The 16672-nt window shown below is 39.1% G+C and overlaps 1 protein-coding gene across 2 annotated transcripts in view; it reads right to left on the bottom strand.

The window, feature by feature from the left end:
* The window catches only part of khdrbs3 (KH domain containing, RNA binding, signal transduction associated 3), a 197482-nt gene that overhangs the window by 96778 nt on the left and 84032 nt on the right, over positions 1–16672 (bottom strand). The window lies entirely within an intron of this gene.

Genomic DNA, 16672 nt, shown 5'->3' with positions numbered 1-16672 from the left:
CTACAACTAGCCCGACCAGCATCCAAGCTAGAACCAGTCTGACCAGCATCCAGACTATAACCAGTCTGAGCAGCATCAAAAATCGTTTTAAATCGATTAAACCTGATCAACTACAACTAGCCTGACCTGCATCTAAAATTCCTTTACATGAATTAAACCAGACCAGCTAGAACTAGCCTGAGCAGCATTGAGACTATAACCTGCCTGACCAGCATCCAAAACCCCTCCAGACAAAGTATAACCTGCCTGACCAGCATCCAAAACCCCTCCAGACAAAGTATAACCTGCCTTACCAGCATCCAAAACCACTCTAAAACCATCAAACCAGACCAACTACAACCTGCCTGACCAGCATCCAAAACCCCTCCAGACAAAGTGTAACCTGCCTTACCAGCATCCAAAACCACTCTAAAACCATCAAACCAGACCAACTACAACCTGCCTGACCAGTATCCAAAACCCCTCCAGACCAACTACAACCTGCCTGACCAGCATCCAGACTATTACCAGTCTTATCATGCAGGAATACAAATCCCTTTATAATAATTAAACCTGACAAGCTAGAACCTGCCTGACCAGCATCTACAACCACTCTAAAACCATCAAACCTGACCAATAATCTGCCTGACCAGCATCAAACCAGACAATTCTGACCAGCACAAAACTTACTGACCAGCATCCCAAACCTCTCTAAAATCATTAAACCTAACCTGCTACAAACAACCTGACCAGCATCCAAAAACCAAATACAATTTAAGCAACTGAGACTTAATGGGCTTGATCAAGGGCCCAACAGTGGCAGCCGTGACCTTTTAAGTACAAGTTCAGTAAGATCTTTGCTCAGGGGTCCAACCACAGTAATCTGGCAGTGGTGGGGATTAAAGTGGCGTTTTAAGTACAAGTTCAGTAAGACCTTTGCTTAGGGCACCACCAGTAGTACTGTGGCATTGATAGGGCTTGAAGTGACGCTTTGATTACTAGCTCAGTAAGACCTTCGCTCAGGGGACCAACAATGGTAACCTGTCAGTGGTGGGGCTTGAAGTTACCTCTCAGTGACTAGTCCAGTAAGGGCTTTGCTCAGGGGTCCAACAGTAGTTATCTGGCAGTAGTAGGGCTTAAAGTGACCTTTCAATTACTAGTCCAGTAGGGCCTTTGCTCGGGGGTCTAACAGCAGTAATCTGGAAGTGATGGGAATTGAAGTGAACTTTCAAGTACTAGTTCAGTAAGGACTTTGCTTTGGGGTCCAACAGTAGAAATGCAGCATTGATTGGGCTTGAAGTGACCCTTTCAGTTATTGGTCAAGTAAGACCTTTGTTCAGAGACCAAAAGTGGTAACCTGGTAGTGATGGGGCTTAAAGTGACCGGAGAACTACTAGTCCAATACAAGCATTGCTCAGGGGTCCCCATGTCGTAATCTGAAAGTGATGGGGATTGAAGTGAACTTTCAAGTGCTAGTTCAGTAAGGCCTTTGCTCAGGGGTCCAACAGTAGTAATGTGGCATTGATGGGGCTTGAAGTAACCCTTAGATTTTTAGTCCGGTAAGGGCTTTGCTTAGGGGTCCAACAGCAGTAATTTTGCTTTGCTCAAGTGGTGGGGCTTAAATGTTTGACCTTTTGATTACTTGTAACTATTAAGCTACCACCACCAATTGGTTGGTGTTTCATCCTAGAGGCTTCCAAACCATTCTGACCAAGATGAAGGTGGTTGGTGAGTGAATGAATGAATGAATGATGCCAATACTGGACTCTTCAAGCAGCTCCTGTTACTGAAACCGATATTCCAGAACAATTAGTGAATGAACGAACGAAACCCGACCTGCACTCACTGTTGCACAGTTTTCCGTAATCAGACAAGTCCCGGCAACAAACACACACACACACACACACACACACACACACACACACACACAAACACACACACACACACACACATACATACTTTCTCTAATGAAAACAGAGAAGTGAGGCTCTATTTTTAGAGATGAATGAATTAGGAGGAGAACGGAGTTCATCTATAATGAACCACACACCCTTCAAGTCCAGGAAACACGGTCAATACACACTTCAGATGCACTGACCCATCACATTCATCATCAGAGACAACGTAGCACAAGTCAGAAGTACACTTGTACACTTGTAGATGACATGTACACTATGATCAAAAGTATGTAACCAACAGAATCTAACTAGACATATTTTTGGGGACACTTTATCTACACTAGAAATGTAGGGGAGATATTAAGAAAAAGAGGAGGAGGTTAAGGGGGGGAAGGAAATGACAATGGAGAGGGGGACTACAAAAGTCTGGTGAACAAAGATTGGGGAAGTGTAAATACAAGATACAAGAGGGGGGTCAGGACACAAGATGACAAAAGGTGTGAGGAGATGGGATTAGGTGTGTATAAGAGACAGGGAGTGGGGGTAATACAGGATATCAACCAAGAAGGTTCATTTAAATATCCAAAATTGTGTGAGGAGACAGGATTTAGGGGTACGTTGGAGACGAGAAAAGGGATCAGGTGAAGGGTGAATCTCTCACCAGCCATACAAATGCTGTTATCTTTTGACAGAATGGGCACAAATTCCCACAGACATCCTTCATAGTCCTGCGAAATGCCTTCTCAGAAGAGCGGCTGTTGTTCTAAATTTACATTTACATTTTTCATTTTCAGCATTTAGCAGACGCTTTCATCCAAAGCGACTTACAGTTGAGCAATTGAGGGTTAAGGGCCTTGCTCAGGGACCCAACAGTGGCAACTTGGTGGTGGCGGGGCTTGAACCGGCAACCTTCTGTTTACTAGTCCAGTACCTTAACCACTGAGCTATCACTGGCCCTAAATAAAAAGTTTACATAGAGGTCACTCTGTTTAAAGCACTTGTTTCTGAAATGGGACGTCCAAAGTGCTCATGTTCATGTGTCCAAATACTTTGGGCCATTCAGTGTGCTTGCAATTATCCAACTGTATGTAAACCTTCACTTGAACTGAAGCCACACAACCATTAACAACTGTGTCAATACATAATACATTTTTTTCATCTTATGACAACAGTGTAGGGAAGGCCCTTTCCTGTTCCATCATGACTACCCAGGTGCATGAAGTGAGGTCCACAAGTACACGGTTGATAAGTTTGGTGTAGAGAAACCCTGTTAAACACTTCTGGGATGAATTAAAAACATTTGTTTGCATGCCGAGCCTTCGTGTCCAATATCAGTGCCTGATATTGCAAGCGCCCTTTTGACTGAATGGACACAAATTCTCACAGGCACACTCCAAAATATTGGGAAAATGCTCTCCAGAAGAGTAAAGGGTGTAACAGATGCAAAGGAGGATGATGCCTAATTAATGCCGGTTTTTAGTGGGATGTCTAGGTGTCCACATACTTTTGGCTATACAGTGTATAAGGACTATCAAAGGAATTTCAAACACTAAAACCTCTACAATTTGATTCCTTTTAATTATTTGAGGCATGAAGTGATTTTGGTCAATGCTGACATTGCATCTTCTAATTGTTGGTCAATGTGCTCTGTTGGATTCAGATTGGGCGACTGGGGAGTATATTGAACCACACAAAATTCATTGCCATGTTAATAGAACCATGTTAAAATGACTTGTGGCATTATAAGATGGTAAATTGGGTTCGTAAACTGGCATTATTACATTGTTATTACATTATTACTACATTGTTATTACATTGTAATTACAGTCCACATCCCATTACAGCACCACCAGCATAAATAGGAAGACACAGGAAGGTTTGGGTTCTTAAACTGATGCTGTCCTTGCCAAATTCAGACCCACCCAAGTGTAAGTTATTTAACTATTTACATTTAGTAGGGTAAAGTACTTTATTTGTGCCTATAAAAACGTCCGATATGAATCAGAAGCTTCTGGAACATGGATAAACAAGTTTGTTGTAATTACTGGGGGTAATTACTTTATATGATTAAGATGATTTTTCTTCAGTTAATCTGGGTTGTTTCTGCCACTGTAGCTACCATCCGACCGTCCGGACCTGCAACCACTGGCATGAAATCACAGCTCAACACCCAAAGTCTCTTAGCTCTCGTTACAAATACCTCAGATATCCAGACAGCCATCGATCCACTTGCTAATTGTCAAGAAAAGACATACAGGTCATTGTTTATTATACAACCACATGGCCTGATGGGATACGGCAGCGGTCAGGACACTGGGAAGGACGAGGTTGATCAGGGTACAGATCAATAAACCAGAAATCAGAGATCTGAGACAATTTTATAATAAGGCACTCAAGTGTCTCAACGGTCCGACGGCCTAGTCGACAACTGGCTTCCAATCTCAGCTCTGTTAATTGACTGAGGAAGGAAAGCATGGCTAGTTTGGTGTGAACTCTACCTGGTGAGTTCCTAACAAGAGCTAAGCGCTTACCTGAAGTTCCAAAGAAAAGCTATGGGTTCGATTCACCCTTCAATCTACCTGTGACCTTGAGGGTTTCCTCCAGATGCTCCGGTTTCCTCCCAAAGTCCATAAACATGCATTTACATTTACATTTTCTGCATTTAGCAGACGCTTTTATCCAAAGCGACTTACAGTACAGTTAAAGTATACAGTCTAAGCAATTGAGGGTTAAGGGCCTTGCTCAAGGTCCCAATAGCAGCAACCTGGCAGTGGTGCAGTGCTGCTTTAAACCAGCCACCTTCTGATTACTAGTCCAGTACCTTAACCACCAGGCTACAATCTCCTATGCAGTCAGGTTAATTGGAGATACTAAAATTGTCTTAAGGACTAGCAACCTGTTCAGGGTCTCGCCCCCCTTTCACCCAATGAAACAGACCCACGACGACCCTAATCATGATAAAGCGGTGGTAAAAAGGATAACAAATGAATGAATAACTGAACAAATGTGAAGTGAATGTATATCCTTTTTGTGCATTTTGGCTTTGCTCCCAACAGGCAACAAAATCTCTCTTTCTGGGAGGGAACCTGGAGGGATATTGCCTTTCTTTCCTGAGGGGGAAGCAATAACAGCAGCTTAAGCTGGAGTTGATCCTGCCACGTTTCTCCGATTCCAGTCCAGCCGGAGAAAGCTGATTAGTGCCGCATCGTAGCCGGCCATCGTACGGCCGTGTTTCATCAGACGGAGACACGCAGAGACGGGGAGGGATCAGTTTTCCCTCCATCAGGCTGACATGGTGTAACACAGGATTTAGAATTAAACACACTGCAAACTACCAGGCTTTGTGGCTGGAGTCAGTAATACACACATACACAACTGGGTTCAGTAGGATTATATGGCTGCAACGTACATTCATTTTTATTCCTCCAGGTCTGCATGAAGGTGGATCCAGTGCCAGGGCAACGCATTACACACTCACACATTCATACCTGGACAAGAATTAAGGTAGCCAGTCCATAGACAGAATAATTGGGACAGTCTGTCTAATTTATAAAAATTAGAAAGACTTTATATAATAAAGTCCCAGAGTATGGGCTGTGAAGACTGGGACTTGCTTAGAGTCAGGTACCTAAAAACTAGGACTAGCCCAGTGTAAGGAACCTAAACACTGGAACTTTCCCAGAGTCAGTGCCCTAAAGACTGGGAATGATCCAAAGTCAGGACCCTAAAGACTGAGACTTACCCAGAGTCAGGGCTCTAAAAACCAGGACTAACCCAGAGTCAGGGCCCTAAAGACTGGGACTTATTAAGAGTAAAGGTCCTAAAGACTGGGTGATACCCAGAGTGAGGGTCCTAAAGACTGGGACTTGTCCAGAGTAAGGGTCTTAAAAACTGTGACTTATCCAGAGTGAGAGTCCTAAAGACCGGGACTTATCAAGAGTAAGGGACCTAAAGACTGAGACTTATTCAGAGTTAGGATCCTAAAGGCTGGGACATATCCAGAGTTAGGGTCCTAAAGACCAGGACCAAACCAGAGTACGGGTCCTAAAGACTCTGATTTATCTAGAGTTAGGGTCCTAAAGACTGGGACTTATCCAGAGTAAGGATCCTAAAGACTTGGACATAACCAGAGTAAGGGTCCTAAAGGCTGGTATTTATCCAGAGTCAGGGCCCTAAAGACCAGGACTCATCCAGAGTCAGGGTCCTAAAGACTGGGATGTATCCAGAGTAAAGGTCCTAAAGCCTGGGATTTATCCAGAGTCAGGGTCCTGAAGACTTGGACTTATCCAGAGTCAGGGCCCTAAATACTGAGACTAGTCCAGAGTCAGGGACCTAAATATTTAGACTCGCCCATAATATAAAGGAAATTCTATGCTTCCATAATCTGGTAATACCCATGTAATACCCACATTTTAAAACAGAAGGGTTATTATTATAATTATTTATCCTGATTATAGCAGGTAACAAAGGTTCCACACGGCCCCACAGAGTCTAGTCCGCAAGAACTCTTGTGACCTGGACAGAATCCTGACCTTATCTATAATTAACACATTTAAGATTATTTGGAATGTTGATTGTGAGCTAGACCTCATTCAAGCGACATACACTTGGGCCATGTACAGTCCAAGCAAGGGTTAAGTACCTCAAGCAAGGACCCGACAGTGGCAACCTGACAGTGGTGGAGCTTGAACCAGTACCTATCTGTACCAGATAGATGTTGAATAGTTATGATAACTTGGCCTTTCTGCTTATGTATCCATTTATTTATTTATCCATCCATCCATCCATCCATTTATCCGTCTGTCCATCTATTCGTCCACCCATCAGCCAATGCTTGCTGCATTCCACTCATCGTTCTTTTTAGTTGTGTGTGTGTGTGTGTGTGTGTGTGTGTGAGTGTGTGTTTGTGTGTGTGTGTGTGTCGTGTCCCAAGGCTGTCCACAAATTGACAATGAGGAAATTAAACTGTCACATTAAAGGTGTAAAGCCACTTTAACTTTGTTCTGCCATTCTGGAAATGTGTATTCATTAAATAAAACACACACACACACACACACACACACACACTTTTCTGGCGTGTGATTCTGAGAAGAGAATGTCAACGACTCAATGACACGCTGAAAAAATCAAAGTGAAGTGGTGATTTAGAGGGGATTAAAGAGCTGTTGACTCCAATTCTCTTTAACGCGTGTGTGCTTGTGTGTGTGTGTGTGTGTGTGTGTGTGTGTGTGTGTGTGTGGCTAATATTTTATTTGGGAAAGTCTGCTAAGTACTGACTGCTAAGTAGTTAAGTCAACAGTGTGTCATAAAACGATTTTACACAGAGTAAGGGCCCTAAAAACAGGGACTTATCCAGAGTCAAGGTCCTAAAAACAGGGACTTATCCAGAGTCAGGGAACTAAAAACAGAGACTTATACAGAGTCAAGGTCCTAAAGACTGGGACTTATCCAGAGTCAGGGCCCTAAAAACTGGGACTTATCCAGAGTCAAGGTCCTAAAAACTGGGACTTATCCAGAGTCAAGGTCCTAAAGACTGGGACTTATCCAGAGTCAGGGCCCTAAAAACTGGGACTTATCAAGAGTCAAGGTCCTAAAAACAGAGACTTATCCAGAGTCAAGGTCCTAAAAACTGGGACTTATCCAGAGTCAAGGTCCTAAAAACAGAGACTTATCCAGAGTCAAGGTCCTAAAGACTGGGACTTATACAGAGTCAAGGTCCTAAAAACAGAGACTTATCCAGAGTCAAGGTCCTAAAGACTGGGACTTATCCAGAGTCAAGGTCCTAAAGACTGGGACTTATACAGAGTCAAGGTCCTAAAAACAGAGACTTATCCAGAGTCAGGGCCCTAAAAATTGGGACTTATCCAGAGTCAAGGTCCTAAAAACTGGGACTTATCCAGAGTCAAGGTCCTAAAAACTGGGACTTATCCAAAGTCAGGGCCCTAAAAACAGAGACTTATCCAGAGTCAAGATCCTAAAAACAGGGACTTATCCAGAGTCAGGGCCCTAAAAACAGAGACTTATCCAGAGTCAAGGTCCTAAAAACAGGGACTTATCCAGAGTCAAGGTCCTAAAGACTGGGACTTATCCAGAGTCAAGGTCCTAAAGACTGGGACTTATCCAGAGTCAAGGTCCTAAAGACTGGGAGTCAGGGGCCTTAAATCTGTGACATCAGGGCTAAGACTCTTGGTTAATCTCAATTTTAAGGAACAGACTCTTGGTTAATCCCAGTTTTTAGGGCTCTGACTTTTGGTTTTTCCCAGACCTTAGGGCTCTGTTTCTTCCAGTATTTTAGACCCTGACTTTTGGGTAATTCCAGTATTTAAGGTTTTGGTCTTGATTAATTCCAGACTTTAGGGCTCTGACTCTTGATTAACTCCAGTATTTAGGGCTCAGATTCTTGATAAATTGTAGGCTTTGGGGCTCTGACTCTTGAATATTTCCAGACTTCAGCGCTAAGACTCTTGGTTAATCCCAGTATTGAAGACTCTGACTTTTGGTTCATTCCAATATTTAAGACTCTGACTTTTGGTTTATTTCAGTATTTAAGGCTCTGACTTTTGATTAATTTTAATATTTAAGACTTTGATTTTTGGTTAATTCCAGTATTTAATACTCTGAGTCTTGGTAAATTCCAGTACTTAAGGCTCTGACTTTTCATTAATTCCAGTATTTAAGGCTCTGACTCTTTATTAATTCCAGTATTTAAGGCTCTGACTTTTGATTTATTCCAGTATTTAAGGCTCTGACTTTTGATTAATTCCAGTATTTAAGGCTCTGACTCTTGGTTAATTCCAGTATTTAAGGCTCTGACTTTTGATTAATTCCAGTATTTAAGGCTCTGACTCTTGGGTAATTTCAGTTTTTAAGACACTGACTTTTGATTAATTCCAGTATTTAAGGCCTTGACTCTTGGGTAATTCCAGTATTTAAGACTCTGACTTTTGATTAATTCCAGTATTTAAGGCCTTGACTCTTGGGTAATTCCAGTATTTAAGACTCTGACTTTTGATTAATTCCAGTATTTAAGGCTCTGACTCTTGGTTAAATCCAGTTTTTAAGACACTGACTTTTAATTAATTCCAGTATTTAAGGCTCTGACTCTTGGTTAATTCCAGTATTTAAGGCTCTGACTCTTGGGTAATTTCAGTTTTTAAGACACTGACTTTTGATTAATTCCAGTATTTAAGGCCTTGACTCTTGGGTAATTCCAGTATTTAAGACTCTGACTTTTGATTAATTCCAGTATTTAAGGCTCTGACTCTTGGGTAATTTCAGTTTTTAAGACACTGACTTTTGATTAATTCCAGTATTTAAGGCCTTGACTCTTGGGTAATTCCAGTATTTAAGGCTCTGACTTTTGATTAATTCCAGTATTTAAGGCTCTGACTCTTGGTTAAATCCAGTTTTTAAGACACTGACTTTTGATTAATTCCAGTATTTAAGGCTCTGACTCTTGGTTAATTCCAGTTTTTAAGACACTGACTTTTGATTAATTCCAGTATTTAAGGCTCTGACTCTTGGTTAATTCCAGTTTTTAAGACACTGACTTTTGATTAATTCCAGTATTTAAGGCTCTGACTCTTGGTTAATTCCAGTATTTAAGGCTCTGACTCTTGGTTAATTCCAGTTTTTAAGACACTGACTTTTGATTAATTCCAGTATTTAAGGCTCTGACTCTTGGGTAATTCCAGTTTTTAAGACACAGACTTTTGATTAATTCCAGTATTTAAGGCTCTGACTCTTGGTTAATTCCAGTTTTTAAGACTCAGACTCTTGGTTAATTCCAGTTTTTAAGACTCTGACTCTTGGTCTATTTCAGTATTTTAGGCTCTGACTTTTGGGTAATTCCAGTATTTAAGGCATTGGTCTTGATTAATTCTAGACTTTAGGGCTCTGACTCTTGGTTAATCCCAGTTTTTAGGGCAATGCTTCTTGGTTAACTCCAGTATTTAGGGCTCAGATTCTTGATAAATCGTAAACATTAAAGCTCTGACTCTTGGTTAATCCCAGCATTTAGGGCTCTGACTCTTGGTTAATCCCAGTTTTTAGGGCTCAGACTCTTGGTTTTACGCAGACTGTAGGGCTCTGACTCTTGGTTAATCCCAGTATTTAAGGCTCTGACTTTTGATTAATTCCAGTATTTAAGGCTCTGACTCTTGGTTAATTCCAGTTATTAAGACACTGACTTTTGATTAATTCCAGTTTTTAAGACACTGACTTTTGATTAATTCCAGTATTTAAGGCTCTGACTCTTGGTTAATTCCAGTTTTTAAGACACTGACTTTTGATTAATTCCAGTATTTAAGGCTCTGACTCTTGGTTAATTCCAGTATTTAAGGCTCTGACTTTTGATTAATTCCAGTATTTAAGGCTCTGACTCTTGGGTAATTTCAGTTTTTAAGACACTGACTTTTGATTAATTCCAGTATTTAAGGCCTTGACTCTTGGGTAATTCCAGTATTTAAGGCTCTGACTTTTGATTAATTCCAGTATTTAAAGCTCTGACTCTTGGTTAATTCCAGTTTTTAAGACACTGACTTTTGATTAATTCCAGTATTTAAGGCTCTGACTCTTGGTTAATTCCAGTATTTAAGGCTCTGACTCTTGGTTAATTCCAGTTTTTAAGACACTGGCCTTTGATTAATTCCAGTATTTAAGGCTCTGACTCTTGGGTAATTCCAGTTTTTAAGACACTGACTTTTGATTAATTCCAGTATTTAAGGCTCTGACTCTTGGGTAATTCCAGTTTTTAAGACACTGACTTTTGATTAATTCCAGTATTTAAGGCTCTGACTCTTGGTTAATTCCAGTTTTTAAGACACTGACTTTTGAATAATTCCAGTATTTAAGGCTCTGACTCTTGGGTAATTCCAGTTTTTAAGACACTGACTTTTGATTAATTCCAGTATTTAAGGCTCTGACTCTTGGGTAATTCCAGTATTTAAGACTCTGACTCTTGATTAATTCCAGTATTTAAGGCTCTGACTCTTGGTTAATTCCAGTATTTAAGGCTCTGACTTTTGATTAATTCCAGTATTTAAGGCTCTGACTCTTGGTTAATTCCAGTATTTAAGGCTCTGACTCTTGGTTAATTCCAGTTTTTAAGACACTGACTTTTGATTAATTCCAGTATTTAAGGCTCTGACTCTTGGGTAATTTCAGTTTTTAAGACACTGACTTTTGATTAATTCCAGTATTTAAGGCCTTGACTCTTGGGTAATTCCAGTATTTAAGACTCTGACTTTTGATTAATTCCAGTATTTAAGGCCTTGACTCTTGGGTAATTCCAGTATTTAAGACTCTGACTTTTGATTAATTCCAGTATTTAAGGCTATGACTCTTGGTTAATTCCAGTTTTTAAGACACTGACTTTTGATTAATTCCAGTATTTAAGGCTCTGACTCTTGGTTAATTCCAGTTTTTAAGACACTGACTTTTGATTAATTCCAGTATTTAAGGCTCTGACTCTTGGTTAATTCCAGTTTTTAAGACACTGACTTTTGATTAATTCCAGTATTTAAGGCTCTGACTCTTGGTTAATTCCAGTTTTTAAGACTCAGACTCTTGGTTAATTCTAGTTTTTAAGACTCTGACTCTTGGTCTATTCCAGTATTTTAGGCTCTGACTTTTGGGTAATTCCAGTATTTAAGGCATTGGTCTTGATTAATTCTAGACTTTAGGGCTCTGACTCTTGGTTAATTCCAGTTTTTAAGACACTGACTTTTGATTAATTCCAGTATTTAAGGCTCTGACTCTTGGGTAATTCCAGTTTTTAAGACACAGACTTTTGATTAATTCCAGTATTTAAGGCTCTGACTCTTGGTTAATTACAGTTTTTAAGACAATGACTTTTGATTAATTCCAGTATTTAAGGCTCTGACTCTTGGGTAATTTCAGTTTTTAAGACACTGACTTTTGATTAATTCCAGTATTTAAGGCCTTGACTCTTGGGTAATTCCAGTATTTAAGACTCTGACTTTTGATTAATTCCAGTATTTAAGGCCTTGACTCTTGGGTAATTCCAGTATTTAAGACTCTGACTTTTGATTAATTCCAGTATTTAAGGCTCTGACTCTTGGTTAATTCCAGTTTTTAAGACACTGACTTTTGATTAATTCCAGTATTTAAGGCTCTGACTCTTGGTTAATTCCAGTTTTTAAGACACTGACTTTTGATTAATTCCAGTATTTAAGGCTCTGACTCTTGGTTAATTCCAGTTTTTAAGACACTGACTTTTGATTAATTCCAGTATTTAAGGCTCTGACTCTTGGTTAATTCCAGTATTTAAGGCTCTGACTCTTGGTTAATTCCAGTTTTTAAGACACTGACTTTTGATTAATTCCAGTATTTAAGGCTCTGACTCTTGATTAATTCCAGTATTTAAGGCTCTGACTCTTGGTTAATTCCAGTTTTTAAGACACTGACTTTTGATTAATTCCAGTATTTAAGGCTCTGACTCTTGGGTAATTCCAGTTTTTAAGACACAGACTTTTGATTAATTCCAGTATTTAAGGCTCTGACTCTTGGTTAATTCCAGTTTTTAAGACTCAGACTCTTGGTTAATTCCAGTTTTTAAGACTCTGACTCTTGGTCTATTCCAGTATTTTAGGCTCTGACTTTTGGGTAATTCCAGTATTTAAGGCATTGGTCTTGATTAATTCTAGACTTTAGGGCTCTGACTCTTGGTTAATCCCAGTTTTTAGGGCAATGCTTCTTGGTTAACTCCAGTATTTAGGGCTCAGATTCTTGATAAATCGTAAACATTAAAGCTCTGACTCTTGGTTAATCCCAGCATTTAGGGCTCTGACTCTTGGTTAATCCCAGTTTTTAGGGCTCAGACTCTTGGTTTTACGCAGACTGTAGGGCTCTGACTCTTGGTTAATCCCAGTATTTAAGGCTCTGACTTTTGATTAATTCCAGTATTTAAGGCTCTGACTCTTGGTTAATCCCAGTATTTAAGGCTCTGACTTTTGATTAATTCCAGTATTTAAGGCTCTGACTCTTGGTTAATTCCAGTTATTAAGACACTGACTTTTGATTAATTCCAGTTTTTAAGACACTGACTTTTGATTAATTCCAGTATTTAAGGCTCTGACTCTTGGTTAATTCCAGTTTTTAAGACACTGACTTTTGATTAATTCCAGTATTTAAGGCTCTGACTCTTGGTTAATTCCAGTATTTAAGGCTCTGACTTTTGATTAATTCCAGTATTTAAGGCTCTGACTCTTGGGTAATTTCAGTTTTTAAGACACTGACTTTTGATTAATTCCAGTATTTAAGGCCTTGACTCTTGGGTAATTCCAGTATTTAAGGCTCTGACTTTTGATTAATTCCAGTATTTAAGGCTCTGACTCTTGGTTAATTCCAGTTTTTAAGACACTGACTTTTGATTAATTCCAGTATTTAAGGCTCTGACTCTTGGTTAATTCCAGTATTTAAGGCTCTGACTCTTGGTTAATTCCAGTTTTTAAGACACTGTCCTTTGATTAATTCCAGTATTTAAGGCTCTGACTCTTCGGTAATTCCAGTTTTTAAGACACTGACTTTTGATTAATTCCAGTATTTAAGGCTCTGACTCTTGGTTAATTCCAGTTTTGAAGACACTGACTTTTGATTAATTCCAGTATTTAAGGCTCTGACTCTTGGTTAATTCCAGTATTTAAGGCTCTGACTTTTGATTAATTCCAGTATTTAAGGCTCTGACTCTTGGGTAATTTCAGTTTTTAAGACACTGACTTTTGATTAATTCCAGTATTTAAGGCCTTGACTCTTGGGTAATTCCAGTATTTAAGGCTCTGACTTTTGATTAATTCCAGTATTTAAGGCTCTGACTCTTGGTTAATTCCAGTATTTAAGGCTCTGACTCTTGGTTAATTCCAGTTTTTAAGACACTGTCCTTTGATTAATTCCAGTATTTAAGGCTCTGACTCTTCGGTAATTCCAGTTTTTAAGACACTGACTTTTGATTAATTCCAGTATTTAAGGCTCTGACTCTTGGGTAATTCCAGTTTTTAAGACACTGACTTTTGATTAATTCCAGTATTTAAGGCTCTGACTCTTGGTTAATTCCAGTTTTTAAGACACTGACTTTTGAATAATTCCAGTATTTAAGGCTCTGACTCTTGGGTAATTCCAGTTTTTAAGACACTGACTTTTGATTAATTCCAGTATTTAAGGCTCTGACTCTTGGGTAATTCCAGTATTTAAGACACTGACTTTTGATTAATTCCAGTTTTTAAGACACTGACTTTTGATTAATTCCAGTATTTAAGGCTCTGACTCTTGGTTAATTCCAGTTTTTAAGACACTGACTTTTGATTAATTCCAGTATTTAAGGCTCTGACTCTTGGTTAATTCCAGTATTTAAGGCTCTGACTTTTGATTAATTCCAGTATTTAAGGCTCTGACTCTTGGGTAATTTCAGTTTTTAAGACACTGACTTTTGATTAATTCCAGTATTTAAGGCCTTGACTCTTGGGTAATTCCAGTATTTAAGGCTCTGACTTTTGATTAATTCCAGTATTTAAGGCTCTGACTCTTGGTTAATTCCAGTTTTTAAGACACTGACTTTTGATTAATTCCAGTATTTAAGGCTCTGACTCTTGGTTAATTCCAGTATTTAAGGCTCTGACTCTTGGTTAATTCCAGTTTTTAAGACACTGTCCTTTGATTAATTCCAGTATTTAAGGCTCTGACTCTTCGGTAATTCCAGTTTTTAAGACACTGACTTTTGATTAATTCCAGTATTTAAGGCTCTGACTCTTGGTTAATTCCAGTTTTGAAGACACTGACTTTTGATTAATTCCAGTATTTAAGGCTCTGACTCTTGGTTAATTCCAGTATTTAAGGCTCTGACTTTTGATTAATTCCAGTATTTAAGGCTCTGACTCTTGGGTAATTTCAGTTTTTAAGACACTGACTTTTGATTAATTCCAGTATTTAAGGCCTTGACTCTTGGGTAATTCCAGTATTTAAGGCTCTGACTTTTGATTAATTCCAGTATTTAAGGCTCTGACTCTTGGTTAATTCCAGTATTTAAGGCTCTGACTCTTGGTTAATTCCAGTTTTTAAGACACTGTCCTTTGATTAATTCCAGTATTTAAGGCTCTGACTCTTCGGTAATTCCAGTTTTTAAGACACTGACTTTTGATTAATTCCAGTATTTAAGGCTCTGACTCTTGGGTAATTCCAGTTTTTAAGACACTGACTTTTGATTAATTCCAGTATTTAAGGCTCTGACTCTTGGTTAATTCCAGTTTTTAAGACACTGACTTTTGAATAATTCCAGTATTTAAGGCTCTGACTCTTGGGTAATTCCAGTTTTTAAGACACTGACTTTTGATTAATTCCAGTATTTAAGGCTCTGACTCTTGGGTAATTCCAGTATTTAAGACTCTGACTTTTGATTAATTCCAGTATTTAAGGCTCTGACTCTTGGTTAATTCCAGTATTTAAGGCTCTGACTCTTGGTTAATTCCAGTTTTTAAGACACTGACTTTTGATTAATTCCAGTATTTAAGGCTCTGACTCTTGGGTAATTCCAGTTTTTAAGACACTGACTTTTGATTAATTCCAGTATTTAAGGCTCTGACTCTTGGGTAATTCCAGTTTTGAAGACACTGACTTTTGATTAATTCCAGTATTTAAGGCTCTGACTCTTGGGTAATTCCAGTTTTTAAGACACTGACTTTTGATTAATTCCAGTATTTAAGGCTCTGACTCTTGGTTAATTCCAGTTTTTAAGACTCGGGCTCTTGGTTAATTCCAGTTTTTAAGACTCGGACTCTTGGTTTATCCCAGTCCTTAGGGCTCTGACTCTTGGTCTATTCCAGTATTTTAGGCTCTGACTTTTGGGTAATTCCAGTTTTTAAGACTCTGACTCTTGGTCTATTCCAGTATTTTAGGCTCTGACTTTTGGGTAATTCCAGTATTTAAGGCATTGGTCTTGATTAATTCTAGACTTTAGGGCTCTGACTCTTGGTTAATCCCAGTTTTTAGGGCAATGCTTCTTGGTTAACTCCAGTATTTAGGGCTCAGATTCTTGATAAATCGTAAACATTAAAGCTCTGACTCTTGGTCAATCCCAACTTTTAGGGCTCTGACTCTTGGTTAATCCCAGCTTTTAGGGCTCTGACTCTTGGTTAATCCCAGTTTTTAGGGCTCAGACTCTTGGTTTTACGCAGACTGTAGGGCTCTGACTCTTGGTTAATCCCAGTTTTTAGGGCTCTGACTCTTGGTTTTTCCCAGACTTTAGGGCTATGACTCTTGATTTTTCCTAGTCTTTAGGGCTCTGACCCTTGTTTTTTCCCCCCAGACTTTAGGGCTCTGACTCTTGTTTTTTCCCAGACTTTAAGGCTATGACTCTTGGATAATTCCAATATTTGAGGCTCTAACCGTTGGTTTATTCCCAGTTTTAAGTGTTTAACACTTGTTTAGTGTCAGTATTTGATGTTAATTAGCTCAGTCTTTAATTCTTAGTCTTTAAGGCTGATATTTTAATACATCCTAACATGGCACAGTCATCACTACAGTAGCAATCTTTTTATCCTTTATCTGAGCACTTATTTTACAGCAAATGTTTATTCCTTTAGATTTTATGTAACTGTAATTTAGACTGACATCTGCAACCCGAGAAGTTCCTGATGGCCCCTGCACTAGGCGAATAAAAAAGACGATGATTCTGATCTTAGCCATAATCTGGAGACTTTGAGGCAGGACTGTGAGGTTGTAAGAGTTTTAAAATTGCATATCACAAAGGTTTCTTTAAACCGGCCTTGAAACTTAATAGGAGT

The sequence above is a fragment of the Trichomycterus rosablanca genome, chromosome 1 (assembly GCF_030014385.1).
Source record: "Trichomycterus rosablanca isolate fTriRos1 chromosome 1, fTriRos1.hap1, whole genome shotgun sequence".
Lineage (NCBI taxonomy): Eukaryota > Metazoa > Chordata > Actinopteri > Siluriformes > Trichomycteridae > Trichomycterus > Trichomycterus rosablanca.
This window is presented reverse-complemented; position numbering and strand designations above follow the sequence as displayed.